Source organism: Argentina anserina, chromosome 3 (genome assembly GCF_933775445.1).
Source record: "Argentina anserina chromosome 3, drPotAnse1.1, whole genome shotgun sequence".
NCBI classification, from domain to species: domain Eukaryota; kingdom Viridiplantae; phylum Streptophyta; class Magnoliopsida; order Rosales; family Rosaceae; genus Argentina; species Argentina anserina.
The window spans coordinates 13,345,970-13,351,463 of record NC_065874.1 but is presented as its reverse complement, the minus strand read 5'-3'; the positions used below and the strand labels follow the sequence as shown (position 1 = coordinate 13,351,463).

The window sequence follows — 5,494 nt, the reverse complement described above, 5'->3', positions numbered from 1 at the left end:
ACTCGAATTGCCGAAGTTAATCGGACTTGTTGCTACCTGCAGCGCGAGGCGTACATCTGGGTAGCTCCACTCCGATGGGAGACTTGGTTGCCGAAGTTAATCGGACTTTTACTCCGTTGGGAGATTTTAACTATGAGGTTGCGCGATAGTTTGTTTGACGTTGCGTGCGTTATTCTATGCCTTCAACCCCTTTATATAGAGAACACAACTTGTTCTTTCTTGCGAATAAGTCTTGAGAATCGCCTAGTTGATTTAGATTTACCTTCCTCAATCAACCGAAATTCTATACGGCGATAGTCCCCTAAATCTATTCTAATATGGCAGATAATCTTGCTTTGTGATATACTTTCCCCAAATATCTGGTCCACGAGTCTAAGTAGTCTAGATAATACCGGAGTATTATTTTAGGCCCAAACAGGATTCATTATCAACATTATCATGGACTGCTTGATGATGTTCCTTTTCCACAAGGAAGCCAGGTTGTTTAGGTTGAGATAATGCAATATCACTTCCCAACATTATAACCACAGACGCCATGCTTGGCCGATCCTCAGGATGATGTTGCACGCACAAAAGACAAACTTGGATGCAATGCAACACTTCGGATAGATTACATGAGCTCTCTAATCATGAATCAGTCAATTCTAAAGGCCTTCCTTCGTTGCACAATCTCCATGCCTATTAAACACGTCAAACCCCATTCATCAGTCTGTACAACTACAAGTAAGAATATGAACTTTCTACTTGATACTTACATTACCAATGAGATTATGGCTGTGGTCTGGATGATAAACCCCTTGTTTCTCCTTCCACTTATAATCTCCAGCACCAATATACCGAAGCTAAAGACATCGGTTTTTAATATGAACATAAATCAAAAGAAACAGAGATAAAAGGATAAATGAAGTGCAGAGATGAAAATAACTTTTTTGATATTCAAGAATAGCTAATACAAACGTTGATGAGAGAATATAAGCTCTCATTTCAGATCTAACCACTACGGCTACGTGTCACCATATGCTCTCTCCTAAGCACACTTAACAATCTTAATAATGCTTAAGCACAACTAGACACACTCCTAATCAATACTGGAAAACAAGGATTAAGTTTTCATAACAGTTTTCAAAGAATATAGCCCGTCAGCAGCATATTCAGGTGCCATGTAGCCACTGTTAAATAAGTAGATACACCACAAATTAGTATTAAAAGCTAAATCACAGATGAGAATTATACATAGTTAAAATGTCTATTATGAAAAATATTCGGAGGAAGACGTACTATGTCCCGACCACTCTTTTTAAAATTTCCTTGGGTCTGATCTCCTCCGGTTAATATTCTAGCCAAGCCAAAGTCATAAATTTTTGGATTCATTTCATCATCAAGGAGAACATTACTTGCTTTTAGATCTCTATGTATAATCCTTAGCCTGGAATCTTGGTGAAGATAGAGGAAACCCCGAGCAATGCCACAAATGATGTAGAAATGTTTAGGCCAGTCTAACAGTAGTTTTTCCCTTATTTGATCGGGTAATTGCATCATTCGATTTAGTATGTTATATATATATATATATATATATATATATATATATATATATATTAGAATGTTCTCTATATGAAACTGTTTATCTACTGTGAAGTATGAACAAAACTAATTCTACTGAACCTTCATGATAATCCATACCAAAAATAATGTAGTCCAGGCTTCTGTTGGGCATGTTTTCGTACATCAGCATTTTCTCTTCTTCGTGTACGCAATAACCAAGAATCTTTACAAGATTTCGGTGCTGAAGTTTCGCAATCATTACAATTTCATTCATGAACTTGTTGAGTCCTTGGCCTGAATTGTAAGAAAGTCTTTTCACAGCAATATCTTGTCCATCTGCTAGTGTCCCCTGAAATATATATCATTTCAAACATTGTAAAATTCAGTGAAGTCATTGCCAGTCAGTTCTGGGCTTCTGGCCATTATTTTGAATCAGGTTGAAAGTTTACCCTGTAAACAGGTCCAAAGCCACCTTCTCCAAGCTTCATATCATCTGAAAAGTTATCTGTTGCACTAGCTAGTGTGGTTTTGTTGAAGAGCTGGATGTCACGGACCTAGTCATTCGGCTGCCATACTTGGTCCATGCAGCGTTCCATCCCCATGGAGCCACCTTATCCAACGGGGCAATGCACTGGTTTCGTCTTGCCTTGCGCTCATCAGGAGATCGACTCTAGACCCCAACCTGTGTGTAAGGGCCAACTCCTTACTTCGACGTTAAATCCCCAACTAGCGACATTGAACTTGACAAACCCATCTCTGTCACCTTCCTGGCAGCTTAGTGGTTTGCGTCGCACATATCCAAGTGACCAGTCTGTCAAATTCCATTTCTCGGGTGACTTCGGCTCGAATCCTTCTGATGTAGAATGGCTAGCCGAAGAGTTCGAGGAGCAGCTTGAGAAACGTATGGCGAAACAAGGTCGTAAACAAACATAAGTTTCCTATCATGCCTAGGTTTACGTTTCCTTACATTCATAAGATTTCTAGTTCTAATAGGTTTGTTATTTCCTACTTCTAGTGACACGACCCACCCCAAATAATAACCTAATATCTAGGATAAGTCGTGCAGGGACTACTGACAAGGGGTCTATCCAGAAAAATTTCGGCATAACCTCCCTTGAAAGTAGCCAACCCAACCTGCAAGAAAACTGCACTTCTAACAATAACCAACAAAAATCAACTTCCACAACATATAATTCAACTTAGTTATACAACTGAAATCCAACCTCTTAAACATCAAGAGATCATCCAAACAAATGCAGAGTATCAGAGCAACTAAACATCATAAAAGAAAACAGACGACTTGTAGGCTAAACAGGTAACCTACAGTCTGGTGGTCGGCGGAAGGAAACGCTGCCTCACGGTGGCTATAGAACGTCTGTAAGCCTGTGAACTGGGCATTTAAAACGAAGGGCCCAGGGGAAAGCATTAAAACAAATACGTTAGAGTGAGTGGACAAAAATCAACATCAATAAATAAATAATAATATTTATACTTCCCCATTTTCTTTTTTATAAAACCGAATTCAATGTATGCACGCTTTAATCAAAGCTTTCAAAAATATAAATGTAGATATACTCATAAAACTCGGACTAGACCCCGCTAGTCACATAATCTCCTTGAGATTATTAATAGAAAGCCGACTAGCCCCGCTAGTCAAATAATCTTACTGAAACTGAATCGCAAAAAGTGGACTAGCCCCGCTAGTCAAAAAGAATCATAAATATCAATAAATGGATTGACTAGCCTCGCTAGTCAATATGGAATCAGGAATGCCATACCAAATGCCCCTCGGGCCAGAATATATATATATATATATATATATATATATATATATATATATATATATGTGTCAAATCTCAAGTGCTCAATACCGTCACGTCACGTTCACGGAGAGGGTATTGAGTTGTCATGTCAGTGCCGGCTAAAACCCTCGCCCCCCGGGCGGCATCGCCTCTCAGGCGGAATCATCAACTCATATGCTAGCATAATCATCTCCCGGTATGGCCTCAGAAAATAAATAAGTGCACTAGCCCCGCTAGTCACAGGATAACAAATGAGTGTAAACACCGAAAAAACACAGTATTCTTATCCGTTGATCATACCTCCTTTATAAGCCTCAAGGAGAGGATATCGGATTAAGAATGGATATGATTCCGTTGATCGTGCCCCCTTTAAATAATTAAAGGAGAGGATACCGGAATAAAATAAAATAAAATCATTCTTATCCGTTGATCATACCTCCTTTAAATAATTAAAGGAGAGGATACCGGATTAAGAATAGCTAGAACAGGTACGGTCCCCACCGTACGTATAAATCTCAAAATACAAATATCACAAATTTCGAGAAACCCCGTTCCTGAATAAAATCCACAATTTTCAATTAAATCGAATAAGGCGTTATAAATATATATGTATATAAATATATATCCCTATATATATATATATCCAAGGCAAATAAATATCATTTCAAAGTAATTAAATCGTATAACGCCAAATTACGTAAATAATACTCATGCATGCATTTAATTCAAAATAAAAGTCCACTCACAGTAACCGGGCTAAGCCGAGGGTCGATTTGAGGTTTCCTCGCCTCGAGTCTCCTCACCTCCTGTTGCAGAGACAAAAAGAATTAATTACCGCAACCCGGTAATATTTAATAAACGAAACCAATAACCCTCACTCGCCCAAAACCGTTAACGCTTTCACCAAAAATTCCTCAACTCCACTAACAACCTCCGTACATTCTCCAAAATATTCTAACATCCTAATACTGCGAGTTCCCCAATTCACGAGTCGAACCACAACCTAAATACGGATAAAATACGGAATATAAACGCCCAAACTATTCCACAACTCCTCCAAAAATTCCACAAATATTCCTACAACATCCTCAACCCTCACAAGGCTTAAAAACGCCATCAGAAACTCTCCGGCACGGCGGCAGTCGCCCCTAGTGCCGCAGGAAGTGGCGGCCGGCCGGCCAAAATCCGACCACCACCAAGGGCTACCAAAATTCACCACCACAATCCAATTAACATTCCTAACAACTTCCTAGTTCACATAAACAACCAATTTCAACTCTAAATCGTCCAATTAAACAGAAATAAAAAACCCCCAAATCAAGAACCCTAAAATCAAATTCGTCGATTCAATCACTTACCCTTCGAATTGGTTCAATTCCTTCGGTGAGATTGAAGCATGGAACAAGACCTTCAAAACGCACCAAGCCTCCCGACCTATGGTGGCCGGAGGAGGGAGTTCCGGCAAGAAGACGCGAATCGGCAGGCGGACCTTCTAGGCGGCACCGCTCCCTCTCGGCGGCGAGACAAGGCCGGTCACTAACCCAGAACTGAAGGGTTTTCTTCAAGCTTCCGATTGGTACCCGTGCGGCGTCCTGGAGGGGTCGGACGGCGGAGAACCGTCATTGCACAGCGACGAGGTCGGGGGAGGTCAACTCGGGGGAAAAAAATCGCGGCTCCCTCTTTTTATTTTTCTCCTTCTTTCCCAAAATGGCAACTTTCCCTAAATATATAAAAACTCCCCCGTGAACAGTAACTTTCCGAAATTTGTGTTTCTCCGATAAAACGCTTTTACGATATAATCCGAAATCCAAAATATTAAAATCGAATCTCGATTACGAACGTGCCGAAAAATCCGGACGATAATACTAATTTACGAAACTAAAAGATTCAGGTCCTGACATCTAGTCTTAATAGGATTAGCCATATTTTAGAGCCTATATAAAGGCATCATATATGTTATATTATTAATTCAATCAATCAATATAATTCAAGTTATTCATAGATTTATCTCTTATAATACCTTAGAGGATGTTTCCTACCTCATGATTATGAGCAGACCTTATTCGAGAAGTACTATGCATGTGCTCAGCAAAACTGTTTTGTTTTTTTTACTATAATCACAATTTTATGTGGCTTAGCGAGCGAAACAA

The 5,494-nt window shown here is 39.6% G+C and overlaps 1 pseudogene; it reads right to left on the bottom strand.

Annotated features, from left to right (window-relative positions):
* Positions 1–399: 399 nt before the first annotated feature.
* Positions 400–2,144, bottom strand: LOC126787099 (G-type lectin S-receptor-like serine/threonine-protein kinase At4g27290; annotated as a pseudogene).
* Between the last annotated feature and the right edge of the window lie 3,350 nt (positions 2,145–5,494).